This window comes from Corvus moneduloides, chromosome 1, assembly GCF_009650955.1.
Source record: "Corvus moneduloides isolate bCorMon1 chromosome 1, bCorMon1.pri, whole genome shotgun sequence".
Lineage (NCBI taxonomy): Eukaryota > Metazoa > Chordata > Aves > Passeriformes > Corvidae > Corvus > Corvus moneduloides.
In genome coordinates this window covers 157,250,834-157,263,461 of record NC_045476.1, presented here as the reverse complement: position 1 = coordinate 157,263,461, position 12,628 = coordinate 157,250,834, and positions in this window count along the sequence as shown.

Sequence of the window (12,628 nt, the reverse complement as noted above, 5' to 3'; positions counted from 1 at the left end):
ATGTCTCAATTTTCTTTCTTTGAATTTTCATTGTCTTGACTGCATGGTCCTGTGTACAATGATGTTCAGGATACACAGACTGACACTGCTCAGCCAAAATACCTTGCTTTGCCCAGTTTGTTTATGTTGACCAAAGGTTTCAGCAGTAGCTTGTTGAAAAGTTGCAGAGTCCTAGAAAGCAGGACAGAAAGGAAGAAAACATCTGGGCCATCTTCCTGATCCAAACCCTATCACCTCTACCTGTAACACTCCCACAGATGTATTTCTGTTTCTACATTTTAACCAGTATAATTAATTTTTAATATTCCTCTACCTACTGCCTAAGCAAAAAATAATTTTCAATGGATCATTTTGTTTATTTTCCTCTAAACCAAACCTAATTTTTTACTTCCTAGCAGCTTTTGTCATTTTATTGTTGTTACTGGTGTTCACATTTCCCTTCAATTCAACGGTCTAAGGACCACATTAGCAATCAGCCTACTGAGCCTTCTTAGACCATTAACATGGGTGTTAAACAAGATTGATGCTAACTGTAACCATTAGCCATGACTTTAAAAATGCTGCAATTTCAGTGTTTTTTAGCCCACTTGCCTACAAAGACATTTTGAATTTGTGTTTTGGGTAGGAATCCATTCACACACCATGGACAATATCTCCTTGAAATCCAAAGCCGTTTTGGTTTTAAGGAGAGATGCAGAGGACAAACCTTTGCAGTGTAATTCTGTCAAAAGTCAAGTTTTCAGAATATGACCCATGTTTTTCTGCACACAGTATTCTTCATTCAAGAACACCCCTGCCACTTTATTTGCAGGTTAAGGGATAGCAATGACCAGGGCCATTTTTCTTTCATCTTCTGAGCACTATTCTTTGGATTTTCAGAGCTACCCCAGTGCCCAATGCTTTTCAAATTATGGTGTTATTCACCAAAATGAATGTATTTCTTTGTCATTTAGACTTGTCTCAGCTCAAGGGAAGACAGAAGAAAAAATAGTCTCTTTTGTAGTACCTGATGGGGCAGCTGGACCCTGCACGTGGACATTTGAGCACAAGGGAACCGAAGGCAGCCATGGCTCTGAGAGACATCATTCAGCAAAGTAGCACAATGGCTCCTTTTCTGATGCTGAGGAGCTCTAGAAGACTCCTTCACCTTTTGGTGGGTGACAGGTGATTCATAGCTCTCAGAAGTGTGGTACACCTGAGGATCTGAGTGCTCACATCTCAGCAGTCACACAAGGTGCTGGCTGGCCTCAGGTGCCCCTGGGATTCGGTTCTCCCCAGACCTTCACTCACTGTTGCATCATGCCAGGACACCTCAGTGTCAGCCCATTATGAAAAAGTGAGTATAGGTTCCAGGCTATTTCTTTCTAGCTGTGTCTGCATCACCTGGGCCACAAGGCTGCACATTAATGGCTGCCCAGACCTAGCAGATGCCTCTGCCTCAAGATCTCCTACAAGCTCCAAACTGGAGGGTTTAAAAGCTTGGGTAAGAAGGCCTAATTAGTTTTGGGAGATAATTCTTCTATGCTTTTAATTGTCTTTATGCTTAAGGAAATTTAGGCTGTGAGAGATTTAGACTTTCAGATAGCAGATAACCTATTTATTCACAGGAATAGGAGGCTGCACAAATCTCTTCCCCGTTCTGTGAGTGGGAAAAAATATCCCAAAACTGTGGTTAGATGCTTGAAGAACAGCAGCACAGTTATACATCTACCACTCTTAGAACAGGAAATGATCTGTGTAATAGACCCCTAATTCAGTCACCTGTTTTAATTAGGAGAAATGTCATTAACATTGAAATCACTGCCTTGAGACGTAGGTTTATTGGAAGAATGAGCCACTGGTTGAATTAAAAAGTTAGGGAAGTCTAAACGTCCGTTTTACATCCAGGAGGTGCTTCCAAACTACTAAACAGTATCTTCTCACAATCTTGACCAGTTACATTTTATTCTTATATTTTATTCTTATATATTATTATTCTTTATTCTGTTGTTGCATGGGAAACATAAGCAAAAATAGCACTTTCCTAAAAATGTATCAGACATGCACTGTCATCTGCTCAGGACCAGCCCGCAGCAGATATTCACAGGGAACTCATCCAGCCTTGCACAAAGTCTGTATGTCTCCTCTTTCCAGTGCAAGGAGTTTCTGCATAAATTGGCATATACGTCTTTAGATATCTTTAGAACACAAAAATTCCTATTTGTGCACCTCAAGTTTAGGAAGACTTTCTCATGAGATCTGAACTATCCCACTAGGATGTGTGTTTCACAGGACTGGTACAACAGACATTTTCTGGAGAGATACATCAGTAATTGTCCCTGAAAAGGACCCAATTTTATTTCAACAGAAGGCTTCCCATGGCAGAGATACATACCATGATTCTCCTGTCAGCACAAGGCTTCTCCCGCAGCTCATTAAAACCAGCTGGAGCCTTTCTGTCTCTTCAATAAGCCCCAACAAGATACAAGGCAATTGTGATTAATTTAGCATTGTTTAAACAATTGTTTACGTTGGCAAATTCAATACAAATGGCAACACTGGTAGTAATTGACTGTGAGAGTTTTTAATCCCACAAGTAAGCAATTGAAATTAATTCTACTTGAGGACTTCTGGACTTTATGTCAGGCCTTGCGTGTCATGATGCAGGTCTGCTTGGCCAAAACACCAAACCTCCAGAATAATGAGGTAAGTGGGCACAAAAAGCTAAGGGTGGGGAGAGCACAGTGAAGTGCTCTCTTGACCAGCTGCTTAAATGCCCTTGTAGTCAATGGTGACTCAGTGGAGTCTGGTTTGTGACCCAGCTGGTCAAATGTGGCCGCCTACCTTGCAGTAAGACAATCACATCCCACACTCCTTTAACTCTACCTAACAGATCTCTCCTGATTACAAAGGGGTCTCATGGTCCCAGATAGGAGTCTATACTATAAACACCTAGATCTAAGTGAGATAAATCCCCCCATAGACACCATCCTGGCTTTTGGGGACAGTAGGCGTTGTATAAAGTTGTTGGAAATGTAAATGCAAATCAGAACTAGAATCCTGGATGGGAGATCAGCTCTTCTGTGCAAGAACATCTGCAAGGTCAGAGGTCTGGCTCTATCCTTTGCAGAGAGCTGGTCATTTCAGTACTAAGTGTCCGTACAAAAGATCTTCCAAATTCATTCTACCTTCTCTTATTCTTTAATGGCATCTATAAAACATACTGATAAAATCCTACTTTTACTTTTCAAGGTATAACCATTCATTATCTTTCTGCTTTGCTTTTCACTAAGCAAATTTTTTGTTTAATTCTCTAGCTAACATTGATGCTGATATTAATGTACTTCTCTTCAGAAACTCCTTTTTTTTAATTGTTATTAATATGATGTCTGCCATTCAAGGAAAATGCAAATTTTTTATAAGGGTTCTATACAGAAAATTAAAGATCATCTCTCACGGCTGATGGAAAAAGGTTCCTCTCTATTAACCTTTGTTATCATAATGAATTGTTACCACTAACAAGAAGCAGTGTAAAATGAGGCTTAAAAATAACCTCAAACTAAAATTAATCAGGTCATGCCCAGGGGTGGGAGGATTTTTAGTTTGTGACATCTGGAAAACCCTCAACAAAGGAAAATAATCTGTACAGGTATGTTAAAGGGAGACTTGAGACTTCAGCCTGCAAGACTAAGGAGGGAAGTTCTTCATTAACAACAGGATATGAACCCCCAGATGAAATTTAATCACCTTTAACTTTTGTCCTTCTGAGGCCATGCATCAGTTTTACTGTAAACAGAAGACTACTGGTACATCTGTATTACTTCAGGAGTGCTAAAGTGTGAAAAACCTCATTTGAGAAGGATCACAGAAGATTTGTTAAAAGTCACAAGAGACCTGAGGCCTGAGGAGTTTGTTGCCTTACTCACAGGACCAACCTCTAATATACATTCTACAGTTCTGGCCCTTGGACAGCTCCCTCTGACCTTTTACAAGGTCAGTTTTGACCCATGCAAAGAAGAAAGATCCACGGTCCAATCCTTGCAAATCAATGAGCGTGGGTTGCTCCCTCAGCCCACACAGGGTGGGATTTACCAATCTGTCTTTTAATAATGTTTTGGTTACCTTGCATAAGGTGCTAGAAGTGCATCATGACAGCTGAATAACTTGCTTCAATACCTCTGCTTACCAACCATGCCCATATACCTTCTTTAAAATTCCAGAAAAACTGCAGAGAGTTAAGGACCGTGCTGCCAGGGTGTTTTATCAACTCTCACATTTACATAGTCAGCAATCAGTGGGGACATTACACTTGAACAGCAATTATACTTCTTGCAAACTAATCAAGATAACTGTGATTGACATTGCTACATCTTCAGAAGAAACAGAGTCAGTTTTCCCCTCATTATTTTATGAAGGCAATGCCTTATGCAACATCATAGAAGTTCTCACACATCACACACAGGTAGTACACTCATGTATTTTCTCATGAAGGAATGGTAGCTTTATCCAGAAGATGTACACCTTGAAAACCTAATGTAAATTCATGTTTTATGCAAAGTGAAATTCAGGATATTAACTTTTGGTAACAAGCACTTTAATTCACTATCTTGACTCAGATAATGATGCCTCAAATGCAATAAAAACAGATGCAAATATAATTACTGAGCTAAATCATCTTGCACAAGCTGAGAAACAATGAGAAATAAAACATTTCAAGATAAACTTTTTGCATTTTCATGGGAAATGAATCTACCAGATGTTCATTGTGATCAGCTGGAGGGGGTAAGTGCTGGAGTTAACAAAGAGCTTACTCTTTTGCCAGCTATATAGAGATAAAAATGTGTTTCACATGAGCTGGCCAAAGTGTAACCCCTCACCAGAGCAACATCTTATCTTCTATCATTATGTTCATCACAGCTTTGATCACATTCTGTATTTGCTCCTACAGTACTGCTTGCCAGGGACAGTCTGGGTTCACTTGCTCCGATTTTAGTATTGAGGTCTTTCCAGCTAAATATTTTTGTGATTTTTCTCAAGTGACATAGAGGCAAAAAGTACTCTAAAGTATTTACACTTGGTGGCAATAACAAGTTATTGCAGTCAATGTAAACATCTTTAGCAAAATAAGAAATTGAAATTGGATGGCAATTCTAGCAGGTGATTGCAGGAGTACCACTTTTATTGTTTTAGATAAAAGTTGTGATGATTTATTGTTAAAAACTCATGTAAAACAAACAAACAAGAATCTGGTTTAAAATGAGCACTAAATTTTATTATATAGTTACAGAGCCCAAGGAACAAGCTTATGACCAAATTACCTTTTAAATTTGCAGTCTCCTTATTCCCTTAAGGGTTGAATTGTTCGTTGCCTTTCTAATATAATTTCCTACATGTCTAACCAGCAACCTTAAGATATTGCAACTAGAGGTTTTCCTAATTTTTGCTGCCAGCTCCGACTGATGTTCTACTTTTGGTCAACAGGCCTTCATCACATGTCAGGGCTGCTTCCTCCCTTATGTTTGAAGGCCTACCTGTCTGACAAGACTATCACATCTCCTTTGTAGAGAACACCACCTTATAAAATAAAATGTGGCTAAGAGTAACCATCTATCTAAATTTCTGCTATCCTTCTGTTTCTGGTGTCTTTCTTTCCGAGAACGTTCTCACATAGGTCACACCTTTTTGATTTGCAGAGGAAATGACATTATTCTCAACAGATTGATTATGTGTTTGATTTTAGCTGAAGGTAAAAAATGCTAATTAATAGTAAAAAAATAGGTTTTTTAGCTGCATACCACTATATAAGACCTTTTAAAATTTCTTTTAGTTCTGACTTCATGAGACCAGAAGGAACCTCATTTTATAAGGTCATTTTTGCAGCCTGTGGTTTCAAAAATAACAGTTTTCCATTTTGTAGTTGTTTTCCACCCACCCCTGTGAAATGCCACGTGCCAGACAGAAATGCAGCAACTTATTTCCTGTGCAGAACAAGACTGGAGCAAAGGAGGATTTGCAATGTATCATGACCACTTCTGCAGAGCACTTTTGAGGGCATTCAGCAAACAACTTTCAGTGCACATGGCTGAGCCAATAGACTCGATCCAACCACAACAATTAAAATTCAGATAAATAATTAAATAGTGGGCTTAATGGGGGATTTTTCCCTCCAGTTTCCCACATGCATATTTTTTTTCAGAGACAGCTTTTGCATTGTTTGTTTTTTCTTTCACTCCATTATTATTCCTCAGCCTTTGGGTATTGCAGGGAGGCGACTGTAGAACAGTGAAAGTTTGGCAATATCCTCCATAAAAGCATTCCAGCTTCAGCTAGCCCATCCTCCACAGCAGCACACCCTTTTCTGCCTTCATACAGGTTCCTGTAGAGTTCTTCAGGGATGCTGTTCATTGTGTTTCCCCAAAATGAAGTGGTGCTCTCACAAATCACAAATGTACCTACAAATGCTCAGTAACGCTCTAACACAGTAGGATATACAGGACCCTATCCTGTTCCTACTGCCAGTTGCTAAGGGGAGCATGTAAGGAACACCATATGCAAAATGAAATAAAGCGTGTTATGAGCAGTGATTAAAAAATTGCAGCTGCAGAGGTTTAATCTGATTCCCACTGCTTTTTATTCATTATTTGACAGATCCCATATCAAGTCTCTACCATAGCAGAAGACTGTAGCTCATACTCCTTTTGATTCGTTGCTGCAAGCATTGCCACTGAAGATAATGATAATATTATTTTATCAGCTTCTGTACATAATAAAGTCAGACTGAAAGATTAGTGGTATGTCTTAGTAGTCTCTTGGCTCCACCTAATGATGAAGAGGCTGACCTGGCTTGGAGGCATAGCTAACCTTTGGAGATAAGTCAGGAGGAAGGAAGGAAGGAAGTCTTCTTCTGGAACATCCATGTGGGATCAGCCCTCCGCTTCCCACTTTATCCTCATGTAACCACCCTGCACTGAGGGACAAGCCCAACAGACTCTTTTGTATGCAAAAATCACCCAGTGTACTTCCCTGGCAATGTGGGTTGGACCCTTCAACAGGACAACTTACTAGTATATTTATTTATGAAAAATTTTACTTTCATTTAAAATGGCTCATTTTTAGGGTCACATAGGAATCATATACTCATTATCTCATATGTCTTAGAACACTATAAACATAAAGTATCTTTACCCTGAAATATTCTGGTTAGATACTCTGTGGTAAGTAGATCCACTAAATGCCCTCTCCCAATTTGCCACATGCCTCAATGTTTTCACTTTTATATTTTTATACTGAAAATTTATTGTAATTATAAAGTCTATCTCAGAGTTTCCTTTAATTGTTACTTAACAATCCACAGATAACCCTAATCAGATTATGGAAATTTTTAATTCCTGAATCTCTCAACTGATAAATTACTAGCTCAGCTAGTTACTAGATAGTAGTCCATCTACTATTTTAATTACTACATCTCATTTATCAGCTGTAGCCCGGTAAAGTTTTCTTCGCAAGTCTGAAAGTATCATCTGATTCCTTCTGGGACCGCTCTCGAAAGCACAGGCCAATAATTGTGTGAAACAAGATTACTTCCAAGGAAAGAGAAGCTGGGCAAGGCTTCCCATGAGATCTTTCACAGTCTAAGGCAATGGGCCATGCCTCCTCTGCTGAATGCAGCTTTAACACCAGACTTGTAAATAGTCCATACTGTGAGCTTATACATGAGGTGTGCCCAGGGAAGCATCCCATGATCATGAAGGTTATTCACTCAGCAGTTTTGGGAAGGAAAGCACAGGATAGGGAGTATGTGGTAGAAACACTTCTCACACTGTGTATCTGTAGGACAAAAGAATGAGTGGGAGAACCCGCAGTCTACATACCGGGACAGAAGCAAACTGACCTCCCACCAAACCCCAATGCTCCTGGGGCAATCCTGCCGCTTGCTCTGTGTTCTCCTGCATCCTCAAACCACTGCTCCATTCCCAGCTTTGCATCACAGGGTGCAGAGGCATCATGAAGGGCACCAGCCTTCTTTCTCTCTATCCCAGCTGTGTATAGTATCTGAGGGACAGCAATGGGTGTAGGCTTTCCTCCCCCCAAGTGAATTGCACTGTTCAGGAAGTGTAGTACACCGTGTTGGATACAAAACCAGCACAGCTTTCCCCAGATAAGAGTGGGAATCAAGAAGCTTTTTGCAACTGACTCAAACATTCTATCATGAAACAAGTCTGCCATTGCATTTCAGAGATTTGATGAAAACCTGAAGACTGAGGTTGCATAGGCACAAGGGGAAGCTTAAATAAAAATAGCATAAATAGAAACATGTTTTGCAGCCGAGATCTGAAAATACAGGATGGTAAATAAGTGGGCTCTGTTAGTTCTTTTATCTAGCTGTGTCAGATTAGTATATTAAATTATTTAGGCTGGATTCATTAACTAAAATATCTGATATTCTTTTAAATCTTACAAACATCTTTCGTTGCCTGAAGCCTAGCACAACTATTTTGCTTCCCCCTCCCCTCCATATGCACTGCAAGGCATAAAGTTAATGTGCTCTTTGCAAACCACATAATCAGCTAGGTGATATTGGAATGCCTCCAAAAGCCTTAGCAAGTGCAATGTGCTCAAATCTCTTCAGCAGCAGAAGAACCCTTTAGGGATAAATGTTAAATGTGGTGTGGTGGGATTTAGCTCCATGCCTCCTATTACTTTTCACGGGAGGCACACAGCTGAAGCTTTCTGCACCATGTTAAAAATTTAGGCCTTGATGTTTAAATATTGAACAAAATGTTTAATGTGAGAATGCTCACTCTTTGTTGTTCAGCCACTACCAAAAATGGATGGAAACATTTTATGAGCTTTCATATTGCCTCCTTTCACTGATGCTGCTAAAAATGAGGGCACCATTCTGGCAATTTGTGAGCCTCTACCAGTGGCACAGTAAATTATCATCTCAGGAGGGAAATTTTTACCTCCCACCATGTTTCAGAAGTACTGGTTGGAGGCAGTGTGGGCCACCCTGGGGAAAACACAGCTGCCATATAAAAGGAATAAGGATCACCCCTGTACATGGACCCCTCACCACTTGCTGTGTCCCTTTATCCGTAATATTATTGATATCTGCCCCTGTGTTGCTATTTCACTGTATATTTGTCATGCTGTGGAAAAGACAGCAGCCACAGAATTTTGTCTTCTCATTTCACTGTAGAAGTCAGTTCAGGCAATCAGTAGGAGGGCACACAGATTATGTGAGTTTGTTTTTATGTGATAATATAAGTATTTAGTACCTGGAGGCTAATCATGGTCTTCCAGGACCTGTGGACTTATGAATATCTGAGGAGCTCCCAAAAGTTACTAAGAGGATGAGGAGTTACAGCTTCACACAAAGGATATAAGCCCATCAGACTCAGTAAATAGTGGAAAGACAGAAATGGGCAAAGGGTTAAAATATTTCTGTTGCTAGCTTGTAATGCTGTGATGCATTTCACTACCGGTTTCCTTCTTCTGTGGCCCTGTGGAGAGAGGAGCCCACGCTGGAGCAGGTTTGCTGGCAAGATTTATGACTCGGTAGGGGATCCTCACTGGAGCAGCCTGTTCCTGAAGGAGTGCACCCCATGGAAGGGATCCACATTGGAGCACTTTGTGAAGAACTGCAGGAGTGTCCATTGGGAGAGACCCCACACGGGAGCAGGGAAGGAGTGTGAGGAGTCCTCCAGAGAAGGAAGGAGTGGCAGAAGCAGCATGTGACGAACTGACCTCAGTCCCCGCTCCCTGCCCCCAGCTGCTGCTGGCAGGGAGGAGGTAGAGAAAATCATAGTGAAATTGAGCCCATGGAAGAAGGGAGGGCTGGGGAGAAAGTGTTTTAAGATTTTCTTCTATTTCCCATTATCCTGCTTTGATTTGATTGGTAATAAATTAGACTAATTACCCCAAGTCAAGTCTGTTTTGCCCATGACAGTAACTGGTCAGTTCTCTTCCTGTCCTTATCTGCACCTGTGAGCCTTTTGCCTTATTTTTCTGTCCCTTGTCCAGCTGAGGAGGGGAATGACTGAGCTACTTTGGTGGGCACCTGATGTCGAGCCAGGAATAATCTGTCACATTAAAAAAACTCCAAAACAGAAAGAGGAGAGTTCAGAATAGTTCCCATGCTTCTGAAGGCACAAAAAAGTAAAGTGACGAGATCAAATGAAAGCAAAGAGGAATGCAATTGGTGGGCTTTAAATATTGCTTAATGCTGCAGGTCCCTTTTACATCACCTACATCCCAAGAAGAATTCAGGTTGACTCGTTATGTATATTAGCTTAGGGTAATCCACCAACACTTTAGCCAGAAAGCCTGAAATTTTGTCAGCACAGTCTTCTTTCCTGATTAGTGGTGTAAGAACCTCAGAGTCAGGCAGTAGGAAACAAGAAAGCAAGTAGAGAGTAAGTGATCAGCCAAGCCTTTAGTGGCAAGTGATCAGGAAAATATGTTGGAAACCTATTTTCCACTATGAAATCTTACACATGAGGAGACATTGTCCCATGAGTTCTTGTATACAGATTAATTTTGCTACAAATAGGAGATGAAATAAATCGTGTGCTGGTGTCAGTTACTCTATGTATTTTCTGAATAAATGGAGGAATTTTCTATTAAGCAGTGCAGAGAAATGAGAGTCAGACCTGAGCAGTGCAGAGAGATGAAAGTCAGACACCTGCAGGTCCTTTCACAACTCATGCTTAATGACAATTGTGTGACACCCCCAAGTCAGCTTATCTCTGTGACTTTTGGATCCCAGCCTGCAGAAAGGAGACAGCAACATTTTCTTCTCAGAGGCCTCAGGGCCTCAGAAGGCAGCTTAACTGCTATTGATGGAACTGAAAATGGACAGAAAAGCCTTTTGCTTTTTCTTTATTTAATGGTATCCTGAACTACAGATGATGCCTTAAAAGGCCTCCTAGAAACAGAGAGTAGACAGGAGCAAGGGATTAAAAGTAGGTATTTATTTGAAAGGCCTTCAAAAGTAGAGCCAGAGAGTCTACTGCCAAGAAACTACTGGAGCCAGAGTCTACTGCCAAGATGGACCCCAAGATGGATGACAGGTCACGAGTTCTTCACACTTTTATAGGTTTGTTTCATTTGCATAGCAGGGTTAATTCTCCAGTTAAAACTTCAGTTTAATGATGTAATTTCCCCTCAACTTGCCCCCCCTTTCAAAGGCTTTTGGTTTACACATTTTGGGCCTAGGACAGTCTGAGCGTCCTTGGAGAGCAGGCCGGGAGAGGCTTTGTTATGTCTACCTAGCATGAGAGAGCAGAAGTTAACAGGCTACAAGAAACTTCAGAGTTACACACTAGGCAGCACAGGATTTGAAAAATATAAAAGTTAAAACCTAAGGCATCACAGATATGCTCCAAGATGGTTTTGCCTGTTCACTTTTTCCCTATTTAATAGGCAACAACTCTATCAGAACCAGTTATGCTTCACCATGTGGATTTCAGCAGGAAACATTAAGATCAATTTCAGTTGCATGGCCTAAAGCTGCAATGTCCATGCACAACCCCCTGCTGTGATATCAACACAGCCCTCCACTTTTTTAACTACCTCCTCTCATGGAAAGCTTTGTCTGCTTGGGCTGCTAGTTCCTGAGATACAGGAGCTATATCTTGAGGGATCTGTTTGCCTGTCTTAAATTCTGTCATCCATCCCAACAGAATCCCAGGAGGCAACTGTGCTGCCGTTAGCTCACCAAAAGTCTCCAGCTTCAAAAGCATGAGCTGAGACCTTGCTGGAGACAGGCACTGAAGCCACCTCCAAGTGTAATCAAGTACCTGACCACCTGTGCCAAGAATTCAAGGTGGACAAATGTAAATTCTGGTCATACTTCCCCTGCCCTTGTGTGCTGCTAACTGTGAAGCTGGAGTGTCTTCTGTCAGAAGACAGAGCAGCCACAGAACCTCACTTGCTTGGGGCTTCTCTTAATGATTGCCTGTGTTCAGCAGGATAGTTCAGATGACCTACCAAAGTCCACTCTATATTTATAGTCCATGAGCATTAGTTATTAGCTGGGAGAAATGATAAAATGGTAAAGAGCAAATGTGTAGAATGACCCAAAACCTGATAAGTTTCTCAAAGCAAACATTAGTTATATAGTGTGATCTAGAACATATGCAAGCTGAACTTATGCAATGTATTATTTAACACAGGCTACACTAAGGTTCATCACAGTGACTGAGTTGCACTTTCATAATAAAGAACTGTGTTTTTAAAAAAGACAGTTCAGAGTTCCCTGAGGGTAACCAGATGAACACTGACGCTTTTTTGTAATAAATCACTGAAGAGACCAAGCCTCGTTTCCAACTATGGAAAGGAAATGCTGATCAGGAAAAGGACTAAAATATTACCTCTGCCTAAGGAACTCAGTGCTAGGAGACTAAGCTCAATGCTAAGATTTGCGTTTAGAGAACAATGGCTTCCACTGACTGCAAAGTTTGGGGGATTTTTCTTGTTCCTTTTCTTTAGTTTCCAAGATTCCAGAACAATGTAGGGAGAGCCTGGAGACAGCACTAGGGAGAATTAAAGAAAGTCAATAGAGAATCTTAACAAAAATCACAGTGAGAAGATAATTTGATGACAGAATATAAATGTTTCCATGAGGAAAAAAATGACCACTATAAAG